The sequence below is a fragment of the Octopus bimaculoides genome, chromosome 22 (genome assembly GCF_046866305.1).
Source record: "Octopus bimaculoides isolate indiv1 chromosome 22, ASM4686630v1, whole genome shotgun sequence".
In the NCBI taxonomy this organism is placed as follows: Eukaryota; Metazoa; Mollusca; class Cephalopoda; order Octopoda; family Octopodidae; genus Octopus; species Octopus bimaculoides.
Genome location: NC_142949.1, coordinates 11,554,473 through 11,577,690, shown reverse-complemented (window position 1 = coordinate 11,577,690; position 23,218 = coordinate 11,554,473). Strand labels below are relative to the sequence as shown.

Here is a 23,218-nt window from a genome sequence, read left to right as displayed (position 1 = left end):
CTTTCTGTATCACAGCTAACAAATCTTAACCTCAAAAAAAAAGGAAGCCAAAAAATAACCAACCTCTTTGACCTCTCCCCACCTCCCACCAACTCCATCACCCTGCATCGACCCCCCCCCCAACCTCCATCACACACACACACACACATCTATATTCATACGCTCTCATAAGTGTTTATATTGTTTATTTGACTGCATTCCATAAATCACTTTATAATTATATGTAATTATATACCATGAAAGCCTGTCTTATATTTCATGTAAACCTGATCCGCAATCTGTAAGCTATCGCTTATGACTCAGTATGTTTACTATCGATTACAGCGTTGATATATATTATTGGGTTGCGGAATATTGCCGTTTTAATCTAATGTGAAGTAGATAAGAAACTAAAAACAATATATTTCCTGAGATTAAAGAGAGAGAGAGAGAATTAAACAAATATATCTATAACATATATATATATATATATATATATATATATATATATATATATATATATATATATATATATGTATGTCTATATATATATATATATATATATATATATAGCCAAATATTTGAGTGTTGGTTGTATTATTATTGTATTGAAAATAAAAATCATTTACCAAATATGAGAAACCAGTTATTTATATATGTGTGTGTATTTGCATATACATATATGTGCGTATGTCTCACTCTTTCTCTTTCTGTCTCTTTGTGAGTGTGTGGATATATATCTGCATATATGCGTCCGTGTGTGTTTAGAAAGGCATCCAGCCATGGAAACTTAGGCAAAGGTGAAAGTTGGGAGTGAGGCATCTTTTCGGCCTGTCAAGAAAAGCGGCAGTGACCCAATCAACCCATGCTAGCACGGAAAGCAGAAGTGAAAAGATGATGGTGGTGGTGTGTGTGTTTGCGGGGGGGGGGGGGTATTGGTGATTGTGATGATGATGAAGGTGATGAAAATGGTGATGATGATAATGGTGGTGGGGGAAGATGAGGATGAGAAGAGGCTGCTGGTGGTGGTGGTGGTGGTGATGATAAATATGGTAAGAGAGTCTGTTCAGAAAGGATCAATTGCTTAATTAAGCATTGCCAATTTGACTTCATCAAATGTCTTTTGCTCATTAGTGTCCTTATTAAATAGGGATGTGGTCATTTGCATAACACCAGCCATTTTACAGGGTGTACTCGGTGCTCTTCTCAGGACATTTGCACTACTGAGGTCACCAAGTAACTTGCAAGGCAGAAGAACAGGAAAGCCCCCCCCCTTGACTTCATGGGGGGAGGGTATTTGTGAGTGGGAGGTGACCTTATGGAAGGTGTTAAGAGAGTAATGGATGAGTGAGGGATGAACACAGGTGTATTGCTATAGAGGAGATACATAGGTACCCAACATCATATAGGGGTGGGTGGGAACAGTGAAGAGGAAGATGATAGTAGTGGGGTGCCAGAGCAAACCCTCAAGCTACAAGAAGGTGGGAATAAGAGAGGATAAGGACAGTAGATTAGAGGGGAAGGAGAGGGGGTGGTCTTGTAAGAGTGCGTGGGGCAGGTGACAGATGGTTTAGAGGTTGGGGTAGAGGTAAATTAACTTCTGCAAATTCCCCTTCGGATTACTTTTTGCCAATTTGAATCAACAATAATTTCCTTGGAACTCAGAACTTACCATGCAATAAGGCAGAATCTCTGGGTAAGATAAGTTTTTATCCTTACCTTAACCCTTGTTTAGAAGAATTGGAGTTCGACCTTCCAGTTGGTGTGGGTTTTGGGGTTTTTTCTTGTTTTCCATCCATTATGTTTTTTTTTTAATGTCCAACTACTCTTTTACTCTTTTACTTGTTTCAGTCATTTGACTGTGGCCATACTGGAGCACTGCCTTTAGCTGAACAAATCAACCCCAGGACTTATTCTTTGTAAGCCTAGTACTTAGTCCTTCGGTCTCTTTTGCCGAGCCACTAAGTTATGGGGATGTAAACACACCAGTATCGGTTGTCAAGCGATGTTGGGTGGACAAACACAGACACACAAACATATACGCACACACACACACACATATATATATACGACAAGCTTCTTTCAGTTTCCATCTACCAAATCCACTCACAAGGCTTTGGTTGGCCCCAGGCTATAGTAGAAGACACTTGCCCAAGGTGCCACACAGTGGGAATGAACCCGGAACCATGTGGTTGGGAAGCAAGCTACTTACCACACAGCCACTCCTGCTCACAATATAGTCATAAGTTCAGGTCTTACTAAAATCCTTGCATTACACCCATTGCTTAACTGTTGTTTTCTATTGTTCGTGTTTGAGAGTTTTACAGTAATGAAGGGCAAGCAACCAGTCTCTATAGCAACAACAATAACAAGACAAACACTCTACCCATAAGAGCATGAAATAAATGGATAGGAACCAGTAAAAATTAAAAAAACAAGTAATTTTTTTTTTTTTCTAATTGTATGTGACAGACTTGTGGTAAAACCATTCTTGACTCTGTAAAGATTCAGAGTCCATAGTTTTGGTAGATTCTATCAAATAGAAGTTTTTGTTTTTTTCTAAACACATATGGTCCCTCTGAGGGTTACAGATATTACATGGGAAATAATCATTTTTGTCACATTACAATGCAGGATCAAAGATTTGAATTTAAAATTTAGGCATTAAAAGGAAAAGGTGCATAAAATTCACACACACACACATACACATATATATGTATATATATACACATATATATGTATATATATTTATATATATATATATATATATATATATATATATATATATATATATATATATGTTACTCTTGTTTTTTGCAAACATCTTCGAAATGACTTTCTAAAATGAAATTCCATTATGCAGCTGAGGAGTACATTTTCATTGTACATTCTGTGGTGTTCTCACTACATGAATAAATGGAGCTTGTACGAAACGTACGTACTGCTATAACCTATTGAATTTTTGTTGCTTAGCTTCAAATTTTATTCACCAAATCTCTTGATTTTGTTTTTGGTCTTTATCCTACCAAATTCTGGTGCCTCAAACATTTTAAGTACCACATTTAATCTTTTGATTAAATCTATATATATATATATATATATATATATATATATATATATATATATATAATTTACTTAATACAAAGTTCTTTAAATTTCTGGTCAGTGGTAATCGTTTATCATACTATTTCATTCTTTTTAGAAACCTTCAGCATGGCATAACCTGTGACATTAATTAAACATTTTATTAAATGAAGCATTTTGTTAACCCTTTAGCATTTTAACAGGCCATAATACAGCCCAAATTTTCTACTTGTTTTATGCCGAAATCATCTAGATCTGGCCTCTTACACCAACTCTTCAATGTCATTCTAAAAATAACAAATCACATCATCAAAATCCCAAAGTTACAAGATTATGCATGAATAATTCAAACCAATGTGAATAAAATGCCATGCATTTGAGAGAGCAATCTGAACACTAAAGGGTTAAAGATGAAAATAATCTCAGTCTGGAGGATTGTATAGAAGTTTGTTTATGCTTAATGGTTTTACTGGGTAGATTCAGTAATCTAAGGATGTTTTCTTGGTATTTCAACAAGGGGCAGATAAGTAGGTTATTAGTATTCAATTAGGAATTACAAGAGATTAGTAACAACTAAAGAAAGAGAAAATTCCATTGTAAATTGGAGTGGGGAGGTTCTAAATTATTGTGTCTTTGAGGGAAAAGAACTGTAGATGTTGTTTGGTTCTGGGCTTTGAGTGGCTATAATGTATGAAGGAAGGCAGTTCTATAAGAAAAGTGCAATATCTCAGAATGGAATGTTGCACTGTACTAAAAGAAATTTTCATATTTTTACCACCAAGACACAGTATGATGTTGACAAGGAATTCTAACCTACTGTTAAGAAAATTTTTAAAAAATGCTATATTTTCAACTGATGCTTAAGTAATGAAAGTTTCCTCATTAGAGAGAAAATTCTAATTTGTCATGCCATAGGTTTCAAACAAAATATTTAATGGGGTAAAATTTCATGTCCTGTATAGGTTTCAAATGCTCTGACAGTTCTCGCCCACCACATGTGTCCTCAATTGAATCACTGGATAATATTTATTAATGTTCTGAGTTTATTTAAGGCCAAATCAGGATTGGTCTTTTACTTTCTCTCCTAAGTTGGATAATTTTCAACTGTCTGACATCAAGCAAGCCTTAATTACATCTCAACCATATATCCTAGTTTTTGACGTGGCCTTACGTCCTAATTAGGTCAATTTCACTCAATTCTTTAAATTTAATTTTGAAAAGCTGAAATCTCACTGTAGTGAATTTTGCCTCTCATTCTTCTGGGATCAATATAATAAAATGCATACCAGTCATGTACTAGGGCTGATATAATCATCAGATACCACCCCACAAAATTTCGGGCCTTGTGCCTACACAAGAAATTAATTGAACTTAGCAGCATTTTATAAACGAACTTTGGAATTATTGAATGTGTTTGATATTTTACAGACAAGAAAGTAGATTTCAAAAGCAGTAAAGCTGTGAAAACAGCAGGAAAATTAGCTATTTTAGCCTTTTAAGATGAAAAAAATTGTCAGCAGATGGCAACAGGACTTGAACCCATAGCTCTCAGATACCAGCTGAGTAGTTTTTTTTACTGTCATTTTTAATGGTAAATTATAGCTTTTGTAAAGTGACAATATTTGATAAACAAACTTTGGAAGTATCAAATGTGGTATTTTACAGATAAGAAAGTAAACTTTGAATGTAGTATCACCATGGAACAAGTCACGTAGCTGTCTGCTGGCAAACTTCATCCATCTTATAAGAGTAAAATAGCCAATCTTTCTGCTGTTTTCAAGGCTATACGGCATTCAAAATATTATTTTCTTGTCTGTAAAATAATTTCATTTAAATTAACCCTTTCAAAATTTCTTTACCCGTGGTAAGTAGCTTGCTTACCAACCACATGGTTCCGGGTTCAGTCCCACTGCGTGGCACCTTAGGCAAGTGTCTTCTACTATAGCCTCGGGCCGACCAAAGCCTTGTGAGTGGATTTGGTAGAAGGAAACTGAAAGAAGCCCGTCGTATATATGTGTATGTATATATATGTGTGTGTTTGTGTTTATCCCCCCCCCCCACATCGCTTGACAACCGATGGTGGTGTGTTTACGTCCCCGTAATTTAGCGGTTCGGCAAAAGAGACCGATAGAATAAGTACTAGGCTTACAAAGAATAATCCTGGGGTCAATCTGCTTGACTAAAGGTGGTACTCCAGCATTGCCGCAGTCAAATGACTGAAACAAGTAAAAGAGTAAAAAGAGTAACTGCAAAAAGCTGTTTTATGCACCAATCTGTCTTTTGTTGTAGAACTTCATGGTTGAAATTATTTTTTGCTGAAATATGTCGAGTTTATTGAGGCAATGGGACTTACAGAAAATGTTGTCTGTGCATTGTGTTCTTGAGCAAAACACTTCATTTCACATTATTCCCATTCACTCTGCTGCAAATGGATAACCCTGTGACAGCATAGCCTTCCGGTATGTCGAAATCTTAGCCTGCTCATATAGCCAGTGGGACCGCATCATTAAAAAGCTAAAATGATGTGAAGCGCACTGTGACCAACGTTGTATAACAACATCTGATTGTCTGGTCGATCACATGATCACATGATTTAATCATTAAATAACCATTAAATTTAATTTTTCTGTTAAATGAGTAATGTTACATTTTTAATAAGATGGAAGAACTTGGCTCTTTCTAACAGATAACTCAATCTTAGTCACAGTTTCAGAGACACACCTACATATCATTCTCAGAATACAGTCTTGCACAAAATTTGTGTCATAAACATTGCTGAAAACCTTTGTTTACTACAATAAATGTATGAGAACAGCAAAAGGCACTCCACACATTTTCTAGACACCATGCAAATCATGTTTAATTAAATGTGATTACTTCAAAATTCCAATATTTTTCCAAACCTGTTGTGACCCCCAAATTTCTTTTGAATGCTTCTGTTTGAGAACCTTTGCACTCAATGATCACAGCTACAGCATGGAGAAATAATTTTTAGTCAATTTAAAATCATGACTGCAATGATAAAAAAATTTGTCGTTAGAAGTAATGAAAATTACTATCAAAAAGGAAAAGGGAGGGAACTCTTGGAGTATATTTAGTAATCTGTTTAGACTCATATTCATATTTCTTCTTTTATTACTGGGTCATTGTGGCAGAGAAGGGGACAGTGAGAAAGAAAGGGAACTATGGCTGAAGTACATATAAAATGTTTCCTCTGGGTTTTATTCCTTACTGTGGCATCAAACAATGTGTAGAATCATCCAGCCAGGTGGATCCTCAGAGTAACATTGAATGACCACAAGGGGTAAACAGCTTTATTTCTTGGCACTGTGGACATTTGGGATAAAATTGGACAAAAGAAGACAAACTAAGACTAAGACACCCATCCACACACACACACACACACAGTTCACAGATGAGATCCAGTGATTCTCTGTGTAGAAGACACTCAGTAGTGCTCAAAAGATTCAAACTTAGACTCCAATATCTTTACAGGGAACCAATTCCACAAGATAAAGAAACATTTACTTTGGATCCCTCTTATATTTATATCTATGTATATATATAGATAGATATATATTTATATAGACAGATACGTAAATAGATAGACAGATATAGATATATCTAGATAGATAGATAGATAGATAGATAGATAGATAGATAGTGTCATACATAAACTCTTTTACTGTATATATGCACAGAAAATGGCTCATAAGAGTCAGTCACTGGTAATCTTGATGGACAGCCTTTGCTTGCGCCACTACAATTTCCTAGCACCACCACCACTACCACAATCGCCGCCAACACCACCACTACCACCACCACTATTCCTGTTGCCGCTTGCTGGGTTTTATTGGTTAAGTAATATCACATGGTGGCAAAGCTACCGAATGCATCTCTGCAAATGTTAATATCACATCCAAACAGATTCCACAGTTGACAGACCCTACTGATGCTTCACTTTGAATTATCTGTTGGTTGTGAGTTATTGTTCGGTAATTACACATAAGGGTTTGACCCCTGTCAACTCCCTACATTGCTAAACTAACAACGGTTTCGGCAAAGAAATAATACGCTTGGCAATAATTGGCAGTGACAACCAAGCAACACCAGCCACGATGGTGTGACACTTTCATTACTTGCAAGAATTTTTTTGTAGTCACAAAGAGAACTTCGTTTAAATCGTTCTGGTTTAATATAAAGTTGCAATAGCATAGCTAACACTTACCGAAAATAATCCTTTCTACTGTAGACACAAGGTGTGAAATTTTTAAGGAGGGGTCTGGTGATATGTGCATCTCTGGTTAGTGGGGGAGCATCGTAGCCATGTGTTGAGAGGAATTCTTTGGGGTTTGGATAATTCAGCTCTGGAAACAAGGGTGTTTTGTTCAACATCCTTAAAAACATTATTCAGGGATTTTTTGAATGGAATAGGTTACTCGACCTGAAGAAAATTCTAACTGGGCCCCACCTGCACGGTCATGCACTGTTTATCATTTGTTTCCAGTATTCTGCAAAAACATGTCCAGCCATGAGGAAGTGTTACCTCGCTTTGAAATGGGTGAGGATTGGTGACAGGAAGGGAATCCAGCTGTGGAAAACAAAACTGCCTCAATAAAACTCTGTTTGACACATGCAAACATGGAAAAGTGGACATTTTAAAACAGTGATAATGATGATGATGGTGATGATGGTGGTGATAGATAGGGCAAACAGGATTTGTGATAATTTTAATAAAATATATTTTTATTTCTCATGATATTGCTGTAAATCCTTAATTAGTGAACCTGAGAAACGGAAAAAATCATCAATTATAATTAATTTTCAATTAATAAGATAATTATTTCATTAAGTGACTCGTTACATATTTTGTTTGTTTTTTTTTTTTATTCTAATTTTTAAAAAAGATTTTTTTCAAGATCTTACTTGATAACCAGAAAATATGGCTGCTGTATTGATTCTTTTATAAGTTCCTCAACAGTTTATTGCACTCAAACAGATCAGACACGACTGCTTCCATGGGCCGTTCCTGCCTGAAATCTAATTTACTCTTTCAGTTTGCACCATCAGGTGTCGCCACATATTGCTGCACTGGAGAAAAGAAAAAAAAACTGGAAAAAAAAAGTAATTAAATAAAAGCTAAAATACCCTAATGTGAAATACGAAACAAACGAAAACAAAAACATAAGTAGAAAACTCTTCTATTGGACTCAGAAATACATTTCTCAATATTTTGTCATTCATAGTAATAAAAACAACAACAACAACTACAACAATAATAATAATCATAGTGATAATAATGACAATGATGATAATAATAATAATAATAATAATAATAATAATAATAATGATAATAATGACAATAATAATAATAATAATAATAATAATCATAATAATAATGATAATAATGACAATAATAATAATAATAATAATAATAATAATGATAATAATAATAATAATAATAATAATCATAATAATAATAATAATAATAATAATCATAGTGATAATGACAATGATGATGATAATAATAATAATAATAATAATAATAATAATAATAATAATGATAATAATAATAATAATTTTACATAGTCTTTTTGTTGGATTTTTTTCCTCTGTTCATTGGTGTTATTGATTATCATTTCTCCCCTCTTTTATCATAATTGTATTAATTACAGAGAGAGAGAGAGAGACAAACAGACAAATAGAGACACAGATAAAGAGAGAGAGAGAGGGAGAGGGAGAGAAAGAAAGATCAACTTTTACGGGTTATATTTCTTCCATACTGTCATGCCTCATGTTAGTGTTGTTGTTGTTGTTGTAACAGAAGAAGGAAGTAAATCCATTTTTGTTTCTGTATCTTTTCTGTGATAAGATTATAAAATGTGTTTGCTCTGCCAACATTAATGATAAAAGGGAGATGGAAGCCATACACGCACACATGCATACACATGCATGCCCCTCCCCCCACACACACTTACTTGCCCTTCCAGTCACACATGTATACACATGCATACAGAGATGCATACAAGCATACATACACATATGCCTACAAATATATGCACACATACACACACACTCTCTACACGCACATGCACACATACATGCTCCCCTCGAACACAAACATGCACACGCCTATCCCAAGGCATACACATGTGCTCACACACACACACACACATGTGCACATATGCTCATGCACACACACACACACACACATACATGTGCACAGAAGCCCACATGCACACATGAATGTAGTTTCACACAGCATGGAACTTGTAAAATCTGATTTTTCCTTCTCAACCCTAAGTGACCAAACAGAAAGTGTGAACCTGCAATCCACCGTGGTCTTTATTTCCAGCATCTTAATAAATCACATCAATAAACAACACAGCACACGAAGCTTTTGCAAATATTTTTTCACACTCAGAATTGACAAAAGCATGCAATAAACTACCCACATTGGTTGTTAGCCATCAAGACATTGCATCCTTCAACAATTCCATGTTTCCTGGAATTCATCAAAACTACTCTTGACTTACCTCTATGCACCAGACACGTGTGCCATCGGTAATTACTCAAGGTAGGCAGTTGGTGACCTTTAAGTAGTGAAACACACAAAAAGTAAGCGAAACACAGGCATGTGACTGAGATGGAGGAAGATTTACTTCTGCCTTTATAGCACATAAAGAAAACGTTGTTGTAGGAGTGTACGCAGCACGTGTACTACAGCAGTTCTATGCATAGCTTAAATACTGAGATTGAAAAGCAAGGGTGAATTATCCCTACCTAATCTACAAAACAATAAAATATTTTGCATTTTATGCATAGTAATCAGAGTAACCTTCATGATTTTATTGAATTAGGTGCATATTTTGCCACAAAAGGAAAATGTAGGCAAAAGGCGTGAAATTTTGAGGGAAGGGTCTCTTGATATGTGCATCTCTGATTATGAGCAGAAGTAGTGGAGGAGCATCGTAGCCATGTGTTGAGAAGAATTTTTTGGGGTTTGGATAATTCAGCTCTGGAAACAAGGGTGTTTTGTTCAACATCCTCAAACAAACATTATTCGGGGATTATTCTATTTAATCCAAGGTAGGCACTGTCTACCTTGCCTACCCAGATGGCACGTCCTTGCTATGCACCCTTTCTTTTTTATTGTTCTTTCACTGATCAGCTTTCTTGTCTTTTTTGTGTTTTATTCTGTTTCTGGTTCGTGAACTTTTGGCATTCTCTGCTGTCTTTCTTTACTTGACTTTTTGTTGCTTTCTCTCTCTTTTAACCCTTTCCCAACATGTTCTAGTGGACTTCACTACTGTATGCAGTAACCACATTATCATTATTGTTATATATTTTCACAACAATTGTTTTTTTTCCATTCCGAGTATAAGTTAGGTTAGTTGTTGCTATATAAACATAGCAAATATGTCATTACTTGTCTGCTCTTTTAATTTGTTCTGCTGTGCATCCAAGCACTGTATACAGAAGTGCATTATTGTTACCTCCACTGTAGTGAAGGCAGAGGTATTGTTTTCATTTGTGTTTGTTTGTTTGTTTGTTTGTTTGTCCATAGACAAGATATCTCAAGAACTGCTGGATGGATTCAGATGAAACTTTCAGGGATGTCTGGCCTCATGACTGGCACGAACTGATTAGATTTTGGGATTGATCCAGTACCAGACAAGGATTCTGGATTATTTTTCCATTTTTTTAACTTAATTTTTGAGAGTGGTCGGGTTCATTTTTAGTATTCTCCTTTGTGAGAGCAGTTGAGTTTATTTCAGATATTCTCATTTTAAAAATCATCTCTGGACATTGGTGATGCCTTGGCAAAGGTTTGCGCTCTCTGAGTGCTATTATTATTATTATTATTATTATTATCAGTATTAATCTCAAGATGGCAAACTGGCTGAACCGTTAGCAATCCAGACAAAAACTGCTTCACCGTATTTCATCCATCTTTACATTTCTGAGTTCAAATGCTGCAAAAGTTGAGTTTATCTTTCATCCTTTTAGGATTGATGAAATAGATACCAGACAGCTACAGGGATCAATACAATCAACTTAATCTTACCCTAAAACTGCTGGCCTTGTGCCAAAATTAGAAAGAATTGTTGTTATTTTCATATACATACAACAGATTAGACCAGCATTTCTCAAATGAGGTTCCCTGGAACCCTAGTGTTCTGCAAAAGGTTCCTAGGGGTTCTGTGAGAAAGAGTGAGATAAGCTAATACTAATTTCATGATCGTAATATCACTATACGTGCACAGCATGTTATTGGTTATTGTAATATTGTAATATAGATATCATCCTATCTAACCTATTATGTTATCAAGAAAATATAACAGCCATTGGGGATATATTTAGTGATATCTGTAATTTATGGACACGCGCTCTCTCTCTCTCTCTCTCTCTCTCTCTCTATATATATATATATATATATATATATCGTCGTCGTCGTCGTTTAACGTCCGCTTTCCATGCTAGCATGGGTTGGACGATTCGACTGAGGACTGGTGAAACCAGATGGCTACACCAGGCTCCAATCTGATTTGGCAGTGTATATATATATATATATATATATATATATATTGATAGGAAAGGTAATACAACAAAAGAAAGAAAGAGACCTCGATATTATGTAAATAGAGGAATTTATCTGTAAATAATATGTGACAATTATTAGCCATGAGTTTTATCATGGCTACTGAATAATTGTCACATATTATTTGCAGATATATCTATCTATCTATCTATATATATATATATATATATATACATAATATTTACCATGTGAACTACGATAAGCAAAATATGAGAAAGAAATGGTATAATTTTTTTTTTGTATATGATTTTTTTTTTTGTGCAGGGGTTCCTTGAGACATCTAATTTATTTTAAGGGTTATGCTAGGCTAAAAAGGTTGAGAAACACTCGGTTAGACTGTTGGAAAAGAAAAAATCCCAACATCGGGCTACAACAAGTAACCTTAGGTGCCAAGAACCCTAGCTGTCCCTAATAACACTGTCTTCTGCAGCTGTACTAAACTGGGTTTTATGCCTATTTCCTTTAACCATCTGTTCAGATCTTTAGGGATAGTCCCCAATGCACCTATAACTACTGGGATACATTTCACCCGCTCTTTCCATAGTCTCTGTAATTCAATGTCCTGAGACTTTGCTATTTTTTCTATGCCTCTTATATTGCTTTCCTTATCATTTCAGACTGTAAAATCAATTACCTGGCACTTTCTGTTCTCTTTGTCTACGTCTACTAAATCAGGCCTTCATGCTTCTATTACTCTCTCAGTCTGAATGTTAAAGTCCCACAACAAATTATACTTCTTACTATCCAGTACTTCACTAGATTCATGTTCATTCCATTTATCAGTATGGTCAAATCCTAGGTTAATCTTCTTCTTCTTCTTTTTCTTCTTCTTCTTCTTCTTCTTCTTCTTCTTCTTCTTCTTCTTCTTCTTCTTCTTCTTCCTGCCTGGAATCAAACTCGGAATTTTGGGGTTATTAGCCCGTGCTCTTAACCATTATACCTGTGGACAATTAAGGAGTGAAGTTTAGGGCTTATAAATCTAATATTTTTTTCCTATCCTTCCTTAATACCAGTTCCCATATGCTACTCATATCTGCACTCAGTCTGCTTAGGAGGTTGTTGTGTCCTAGCATATGTGCTGCTTCTTTTAGTTTCCATATTTTCCAGTGGTGTTCTCTGTCTATTATTTTAACTTCATCCCGCACTGGGAGGTGGTCTCCATTTTTCCATACATGATCAGCTATACCTCATTTATCAATATCTCCCCGTGTCACAGCTTTGCAATGTTCTTCTACCCTTACCTTGAGAGGGCAGTATGTTTCGCCACAGCTGCATGGGATAGGTTATAGAAAGGCAAAACATGCCGCCCCCTGAAAATAAGGGTAGACGAACATCGCAAAATGGTGACACGAGGAGATATTGATAAATCGGGTAGAGCTGATCATGTATGGAAAAATGGAGACCACCTCTCCCTGTAGGATGAAGTTAAAAAAGAGATAGAGAACATCACTGGAAAATATGAAAACTAAAAGAAGCAGCACATATGCTAGGACACAACAACCTCCTAAGTAGACTGAGTGCAGATATGATCAGCATATGGGAACCGGTATTAGGGAAGGATAGAAAAATATTAGATTTATAAGCCCTAAAATGAACTCCATAATTACCCAGTGGCATATAGCATAGTGGTTAAAAGCACAGGCTACTAACCCCAAGATTCCGAGTTCGATTCCAGGCAGTGACCTGAATAATAATAATAATAATAATAATAATAATAGTAATAATAATAATAACATTGAAAAATACCTTAGGAATGAGAACTCAGGTTTAAAATTTCCCCAAGACACCTGATCAAGGCTGGAGGGTATATCAGCCGAAGCATTGTGTTGACAACAAACAAGATGAGGACAAATATCCATCAAATGTAAATAATGTAAATAATATAAATAAGTACCAGCTGATTACTGGGGTTGATTTAATTGACTTGGCCCTTTCCCCAAAACTGCTGACCCTGTGTTAAAATTTAAAACCATTATTATTATTATTATTATTATTATTATTAATGGCTTAGTGGTTTAGGTGTTGCATTCATAATCTCAAGATCATGGTTTCAATTCCCAGACCGAGTGGAGAGTTGTGTTCATAAGTTAAAAACCCTTCATCCCACATTGCTCTGTGATCACATTAACGCCTGTTTCGTGGTACACAGTACACCTGTTTCGGCAACGTCAATTTAATGGAGAGAGTGAGCTAATGCGCGGCTTGGACATTTGATAACTATAAACAAATCTTTTGTGCAGGTCATTCAGCAAAAGCTTCGACGGAAGAGTCCGTGATTATTATCATGATCGTTAACTAGTTTACATCAGTGTTTTTGTCCGTTCCAAGTGCAGGATAATTGTTAGTCATAGACATAGAACTCATGTCATTAACTGTATTCAAATCTTTGCAGTTTAAGCACCTTATTCCACTCAGGAAATAACAATAGCTCGGAAATACTCCTCTCTGATTGGATTTGTGTAAACTATTGATCACTGGAATAGTATAAGCTATAGATGATCAATATCATAATTGGTTGCTTATAGACACAGGTATGCACTCTGTCCATTACTATCTTGATTATATATCTGAATGTTATATACGTGAATGAATTTCTTTATTATATAACTAAATGATATACACAGCCATATTCTAGTTTCAAACCTATATCCATCCAGTCATCCAACCATCTATCTATCTATCTATCTATCTATCTATCTGTCTGTCTGTCTGTCTGTCTATCTATCCATATCTCTGTCTATCTATCTATCTATCTATTTATCTATCTATCTGGGATAAGCTCTACAGGCATGGCTCGAGAAACACGGGGCCGACCTGTCCGAGATGCCGGCAGAGCGACGAAACCGTTCTGCACGCACTCGTACAGTGTCCCACCATTTCCGAGCTGTGGGCTTACGTCGAACAACTGCTATCGCGTGTGGGACGAGTCGGTCTATCAGCCGAGTCTATCGTGAATATTGTCGCGCCTCCTTCCTTTAAACGGGAAGGAAGAGCTATTTTCATCGAAAGAATGTGTATGGTGGACGCGTCTGAAAGGTCTAGAGACAAAGACTTTCCTCTCTGGGCAATCTCTCATCAACTTCTTCAAGTATCACCTGAAGAGGAAGTTGAGAGTAGAAAGGGAAGTCTTGTCTAGTGAATGCTTCAAAAAAAGATGGGTGAATGTAGCAAGGATGGCACGTGTGAACGACGGAGCCATCTTGAGCATAACCCTATGAACAAGAAAAAAAAATAAAACAAAAAGGCAAAAGAGAGTCACTTACTGTTATAGTTTCTTCAATGAGAATATTGACCAAGGTTACCGTGGTCTTTTCCGTAGGCTTTTCCTTCCACGGCTAAACCTAAACTGTCCTCCCCTCTTTTTACACGAGAACATTACTGTGTGATACACGATCCCTATTGATCGGCCTTTCCCTTTCTTTTTTTTTTTTTTTTTCGATCCCTTTTGATCGAACTCCCCCTTTTTCCCTTCCTACGATCCCTTTTGATCGACACCACCAATTTTTTTTTTTTTTTTTTTTTTTCCTTCCTTCCCCCTCCCAAAAAGAAAAGCTCTACATTGTATTTGTCCCATCTTCGTTGAGCCCTGTGTGGCTAATAAAAGAAATGTATCTATCTATCTATCTGTCTATCTATCTATCTATCTATCTATCTATCTATCTATCGGCATAAACCTAAAAAAAGGTTTAAGGATGGCATAAGGATTGCTATGAAGTCAATTGGAATGGCTCCAAAAGATATAGAAGCCCTCGCTTCAGATCGAGTTGGATGGCGAACAAGGGTGTGGAGTGGAGTGAAAGCATTTGAAGAGGCCAGGATGATGCAAGCAGGGCTCAAGAGATATTTAAGGAAAAATGTAAAGACTGAGAAGGTGAATGACAAGGACCTTTTTGTGTGCACAGTCTGTGACAGACCATGTCTGTCCTTGGTTGGCCTCAAATCTCACCTGCGAACCCATGGAAAACAAACCTCATCCAGCTATTCTGATTATATGTCTGTGCACACGTTTGAATGTGGTGTGTGCCAGAGTGTTTGCAAATCCAATGGGGGTCTTAAAAGACATGCTAGGATCCACAATGAGCAGAACTTACTTGCAGGTATTGGTAGTGCAAATCAGAGGTGCAATCTGTGTGGGTGTTTTTTCAAAACACTGTCTGGTTTAAAAAGCCACATCAGACGCCATGAAAGGGCTAAGGTGTAGGTGCAGGAGGTGGTCAAACTCTGTTTAAGGAGTAGACAACCACCATATATATATATATATATATATATATATATATATATATATATTATCGCGCCTCCTTCCTTGAAACGGGAAGGAAGAGCCATTTTCATCGTACTTGTGGCTATGGCGAAAGAATGTGTATGGTGGACGCGTCTGAAAAGTCTAGAGACAAACACTTTCCTTTCTGGTGAATCTCTCATCAACTTCTTCAAGTATCACTTGAATAGGAACGTAAGAGTAGAGAAGCAAGTTTTGTCTAGTGAATGTTTCCAAAAAAGATGGGTGAATGTAGCAAGGATAGCACGTGTGAATGACGGAACCACCTTGAGCATAATTCTATGAATCAGACAAAGAAAGGAAAAAAAAAAAAGAGTCACTGTAATGTGTTTTTTGCATGACATTATTGCCCAAGGTTACCGTGGTTTTTTCCACAGGCTTTTCTTTCCATGGATAAACCTAATCTGTTCCCCCGTTCACATTATGACATTTCTGTGATACATGATCCCTACTGATCGGCTTCCTTTTTTTTTTTTCCACGATCCCTTTTGATCAAAGTTCTACCCCCCCCCCCTTTTCTTTTTTTTTTTCTTCCTTGCCATGAAGAAAAGCTCTACTTTGTATTTTGTCCCCTCTGTGTCCAGCCCTGTATGGCTAATAAAGAAATATATATATATCTGTCTATCTACCTACCTATCTATCTCTCTATCTATCTATCTATCTATCTATCTATCTATCTATCTATCTACCAGTTTATCTTCTTTTTTTTTGCTCTAGTCATTTGACTGTGGTCATGATGGAGCACCACCTTTAGTTGAACAAATCAACCCCTGGACTTATTCTTTGTAAGTCTAGTACTTATTCTCTCAGTCCTTTTGCCAAACTGCTAAGTTACGGGGATGTTGACATACCACCATTGGATGTCAAGTGATAGTGGGGACAAAGACAGACACAGTGTGCTAGTGTTTCTGCCAGCTTTCTGCCTTACTTATGCAGACAGTTAAACTATATATATTTTTGTTCACTGTAGGTAGACAGTTTTAATGGTTGTGGAATTTGCCCTTAACTTTACAGCCATTTATTTTTTCTGTGTTTCAGTTTGAGTTGACAATGGAATTTCAAAAATTGAAATGGAAATGACTGACAGACAGGTAAGAAATTCATTCGTGATAAATATGTATAAATATATATATATGCATGAATGCATATGCACACACACACACACACACACGCACACACTCACACACATATATATTAGGAAGTTGTAATCAAACGAACTTTCGCAGTTGGTAAAAACAAAAATCATATTTTACTGACCGGTTTTCGCTTACCAAAGTTTAAGGTACGTTTTTATTATGTCTCTCTACTAAAAGATATTCCAAAAAAGAATTCACTTTCTCTTGACAGTTTATAAAATTCTTATGACATGAACATTACATACATACATAATCTGTGATGATGATGATTTGGTGTGTGTCAATGAATGAATAAAATGAGTACTTAGCCCACGTGGTTTAGTAAATTAAGAAATTTTAATTAACTGCTAACAATCATTTTCTAAATAACTAATACTCCTAAATGAGAAAAGATTGTGGAGACAGCCCCATAATTTCATTCAGTTAAATATTTAATTAGGAATGAGCCTGATATTTAGCAGTAGGGTATGTGTGTATGTTTTATACATGTTTATAACTTTGTGTGTGTTTATATTTTTATATAATCCTAGCTTAAAACCTGCATTCCATGCAGACTTTAAAGCTAGCCCCTGCAGAGAGCTAATTGGGTCTTCAGCTCAACACTGAAGAGGCCAATAGTAATAAGACATTTATTGGTATTCTACCATCTCAGGTTCATATCACAGAGTATCACATTTGGAGAATTTTGTACCACTGCGGCATTTGGAGATCACTGTAAAGCAGCAGGAGGGACAACATTCTTGGTTGATAAACAGAATGTCACATTTATTTCTTGTAGGTACCAGAAGTAACTGTTACAAAGTTTTGGTATTAAATTCAAGTTTTGCTCAGTTTTCTGACACAGAGTGTCATGTTTATTATTATAGCTAAGAGAGGTAACTTGTAAACTGTTTGAAACCTCTCATGGTCACTTTACCTGCTAGAAATAGCAGATCCCAATGCTGGATGTTTAAGAACCAAATGAAGGCCAGATTTTCAATCCTAGGATCATTCTGATTCCAAATATATACACATATATCATCACCATCATCATCATCATCGTTTAATGTCCACTTTCCATACTGGCATGGGCTGGACGGTTTGACATGAAGCTAGCTAGCAGGGAGCTATCTAGACTCCAACCATCTGTTGTGGCATGGTTTCTACAGCTGGATGACTTTTACTAATGCCAACCACTTGGCAGACTGTGCTGGGTACTTTTTACATGCCACTGGCACAGGTGCCATTTAAGTGGCACCGGCACCTGAAAGGTGAAGCCTGTACATGTGGAAGACAGTGATTTTACTCAACTTGACATGTCTTCTCCAGCACAGCAAATCACTACATCTCCCGTCCCTTGTCCTTTCCTCAATGAGGCCCAGCATCCAAAGATCCTTTCTCACCACTTTGTCCCACATTTTCCTGGGTCTACCCCTTCCACAGGTATTCAACATAACTAAAGCTCAGCACTTCAACCTCTACTCAAGAGCTGACCGTCAACCTCTGCTGAATAGGCTTTAAGCTCACTTTAGCGAAGGCAGTTGATCAGCATGGCTGATGATAGTTCAGTGCCTTTGTGAATATCTTGAATGTCCAGGGTATACGTACATATCCAATCACCTTAACCACCAAGTGGCCGAGGGCACAGCTGTGCCACATTGAGGCACTGAAGTAGGACTTTTGCTCTTTTATTTGTTTCAGAGATTTTAGTCAAAGAAATTGCCCCACCAAGACTGATTCTTGTGAGCCTAGTACTTATTTTATCGGTTGCTTTTGCTGAACCACTATGTTACGGGGGACGTAAACACACCAACATTGGTTATGATGTGATGATGGGAGACAAACACAAGCACAAAGACACACACACATAGATATCTATTCGGCATGATAGATCGCTGACCACTACACATTCCTTTTTTTCTCTCCTTGTTTCTCTCCTTATTTCTTTCTGTGTTCCTTTCTGTTGAAGAGCATAGGCTCAAAACGTTAAAGACTTTCTCTATTCCCAAGCATTATACTAATACATCCATTTGTTGTTTACACCACCTGTCTTTGTTTGTTGTTTTTTTGTGAATTCTCCCATATATATATATATATATATATATATATATATATATATATGATGGGCTTCTTTCAGTTTCTGGCTACCATATCACTCACAAGGCTTTAGTCAACCTGCATATATAGTAGAAGACACTTGCCTAAGGTACCATGTGATAAGACTGAACCCAGAACCATGTGGTTGGGAAGTAAACTTTTTTATTTCATGAAATTTGTCACAAAGGCAGTACAAAGATATGAGATGAATGAAATTATGATAAGATGAAAAAGATGAGAGCGATGTCGGTGCCCACCGACCAACAAGCCCTCGATTTCAAATTTTCCTTTACATCAAAGTTTTTAATACAAAAATCAAAAATCAATACAAACATTAAATTAAAAATCAAGATCAATCCTCTTCATCGGAACCCCCAAGCAAGTTGACTTGCTGCTTGCAGACAACTCTGCACTGACAAGTCAGGGCCCGTAAAAAGGAATGCAAAATCCTTCTTGTCAAAGGTCATGGGGACCTTTGACAAAACTTTATGTTGTATTACTTCCGCAGCCACCTGCGAAGGCCATATTGGACTGCCTGTGCAGTCCGAGTACCTACAGTCTCGGTCGCCCAGGCAGTCCAAAAAATCTTGCACAGGCCCTCCCTCATGATAAAGGAGGACAAACTCCTCCTCCTCACAGGAAGGGGCCTCAAGCAGCTCCGTCAGTGGCACACTTCCCACTGACGGAGCCTTTTCTGCTGGTGGCACACATCCCACCAGCGGTTCAGTCGGCAGCACAAGGACATCCACCGACTGTCCTCTGCTCCTCTTTTTCTTCTTTCTTTTAGAAGCTATGGGAGCAGGGACCTGTGTTGGTGTGCACGGGCTGGCACAATACCCCCTGCCTCCTGTGCCGCTTGCCCATTTTTTGATGAGCAAACATTGTTACTCACGTTTCTTTTTCTTTTTGTGGAGGCAACTTCCTCCACAATTTCCACTGTCTCCCCCTCCAATGGGGGGGGGGAACCTTTTCTTTTCCTTGCTCCAGAGCCTTACCACAGCCTTGGGACAGTTCTTCCTGATATGGCCGGGCTACAGACACAGGTGACACTTGGTGGGGCGTCCCTCAAGTATCACCGGGTACCTCGCCCCGGCCATCTTTAAAATGTTGGGAAATACAATGTCACCGACTGACTGGATCCATAGGGTCAAAACTGCCTTTGACCCCTCCCAATCAGTCGTGGCCTTAATTTTAACATTGAGGAGCTTGGATCCACTACTGCCCAGACCTTTGCGAATGGTCTGTTTGATCTATTCTGATCGAACACCATGCAGTAGCCCGCATACCCAAGCCCTCATTTTTTTCTTCCCACAATATGTGGGAAGGAACAATATTTCTTCCCCTTCCAGGGGCTGTGGCCTGCTGCAATACAAGCTTCCTCAGGCACGTCAAATAGCATCACACCGTTGCATATTTGTCACCCCTGGCATTTTGCCAGCGACCTAGAATAGGTTTGCACCACCACCGTCTTCTTCTCAAGGTCCTCAAGCCATTGTTTGGGCTGGACAATTTCCCACTCTACAACATTGTTCATGTTTTTCAAAAACAGTTCACAAAAATATTCAACAAAAGAAGGAAGAAAAAGAAATCAAAAGAGAGTCTCAACAAAAAGGAAGAAAAAATAAAAACAAAAACAATTCAATAAAAAATGTCACAAAATGATAGAAGGAGAAGAAAGACAACAGTTCATAGCAAAAAATCTTCTGGTCACTCGGTAATCCAGGCCTAATTGGTACTCCAACTCGAACCCGGAACTCGGAACGCCACAACTTGGAACACAGCTTTCCCAACAATTGGTAAAATGAAGTAGTGACTGCCAATTTTTCATAATTTTTGTAACAAAATTCTTCACAAAAGGTGAATAAAATTGGGACTCAAAATACGCTTCAACAATTCTCACAATTAAGTGAGAAAAAATCTATTCACTTAACGTGAACAAACTTTTCAAAGTGGGATACGTCCACAATTTTTCACAATTAAGTGAAAAAATAACTTTTCACTCAAAGTGAACAATATACAAAAAAATAAAAACACCAAGAGTAGGCGAAATTGCCTCAGAACTGGGCGCAATTTACTGAAAAAATATTTCACAAACAATAAATTCTTCCCAGCTCCAAACAACAAAGTCACCTACCTCGACGGACTTCCTTGGGTCTTAATTTTTGTTCATTTTAGGCCGGGGCTCAGAGCTCACGTCCACACTGTTCACTGTTCACGTCCTCACTCTTCTTACCACACAGCCACAGCTGTATATATATATATATATATATATATATATATATATATATATATATATATATATATATATATATATATATATATATTTATAAATATAATTAAGGGATCAGCAAATATTTGCTTCACTATATACCGAAGTTCAGAAATAGCAGCTAAGAAAGCTGAGAATCTCACAGATAGCATCACTTGTAACTCACAAAGGCAAAAACAAGAAGAAAAAACAATAAAAAACTAACCAATTCAGATGATTAACAGCAGACGCGTTTCAGGATTATGATTAATAATTAATAATTAATAATCAATTTCCTTCATCAGTACTGTATTCCAGTAGTAAATTTGACTATGTTAGCAAACCGTGCAAGCATGGGCGAGTAATATTCCACACTGACACAGATCAGAAAGCATAACCGAATCCACCTCGGTCAGCCAGTCTAACTGTCCCTTCCTCAAAGAAATTACCATGTGCGCGACAAGTGATATCGCAGAGAAATCTGCGTATACTAAACAGGAGTGAATAATTATTACAAATTTAATTTGTAATATATATATATATATATATATATATACACACACACACACACACACACACACACACACACACACACACATATGTATGTATATATATGTGTGAGTTTTCATGTGTAATATATATGTATATACTATATGTTTATTATATTTTGTATGCATAATATATATATATATATATATATATATATATGTGTTGGCTTGAAAGAAATGCAGCTAGTATGATCCGCTGGATGTGTAATGTCAGTGTGCACACATGACAGAGTGTAAGCGCCCTGTGAGAAATGTTGGACATACAAAACGTCAGATGTGATGCACAAGAGAGATGACTGCACTGGTATGGTCATGTACTACATATGGAAGAGGAGAGCTGTGTGAAGAAGTTTCACACCCTAACAGTGGAAGGAACCTGTGGAAGAGAGAGACCCAGCAAGACATGGGATGAGGTGGTGAAGCACAACCTTCGAACGTTGGGCCTCACAGAAGCAATGATAAGAGACCAAGACCTTTGGAGATATGCTGTGATTGAGAAGACCCAGCAAGACCAGTGTCACATAAGCAGCCCATTTAGAAATACCCTTGAATCATAGGGTTATAAGCTGCGCTTGAGAAGACCGATTGAGTCAAGTAAAATTAAACTCAGAATCAGATCTAGATTGAAATCAAAATGGAAATTGTAGTTGTGGCCGATGCCAGTGCAGCCTGACTGGTACCTGTGCTGGTGGCACATAAAAAGCACCATCCAAATGTGCTTGATGCCAGTCTCCTCACCCCCAACTGGCTCCCGTGCCCTGTGGCACGTAAAAAGTACCCACTACACTCTTGGAGTGGTTGGCATTAGGAAGGGCATCCAGCTGTAGAAACCTTGCCAGATCAGATTGGAGCCTGGCACAGCCTACTGGCTTGCCAGGCTCCAGTCAAACCGTCCAACCCATGCCAGCATGGAAAGCAGATGTTAAATGATGATGATGATAGTGATAAATATATATTAAACATACGTTATATAAATATGTTATATATTGATATATATAAATATATATATCTTAAATCCCTCTGTCTCTCTCACTCTCCACACACACACACACACACACACACACACACACACATTCATTAAGTATATAAATGACATTAAACCATCTGCACTTCAAGCTTTGTGATTACTCTGTTTGATAGTTTTATTTTGTGAAGAAACAACCGTAAAAAAAAAACAGTCAGGAATTTCATAAAAATAAATATCCATGGCTTCACATACACACACACATTGACAATAATATACACAGACACACACACACACACACA

The 23,218-nt window shown here is 37.1% G+C and overlaps 1 protein-coding gene across 3 annotated transcripts in view; it reads left to right on the top strand.

The window, feature by feature from the left end:
* Window positions 1-23,218, top strand: part of LOC106880532 (alpha-1,6-mannosyl-glycoprotein 2-beta-N-acetylglucosaminyltransferase) — a 472,677-nt gene that overhangs the window by 157,311 nt on the left and 292,148 nt on the right. The window contains exon 3 of one of the 3 annotated variants that reach the window (XM_089339717.1): window positions 16,983-17,035. The exons of 1 other annotated variant lie outside the window; for it this stretch is intronic. The gene's annotated coding sequence lies outside the window, so the exon portion shown is untranslated. Of the gene's footprint in view, window positions 1-16,982; window positions 17,062-23,218 lie in introns of all 3 variants that reach the window. One more of the 3 variants, XM_089339718.1, reaches the window with a different exon arrangement.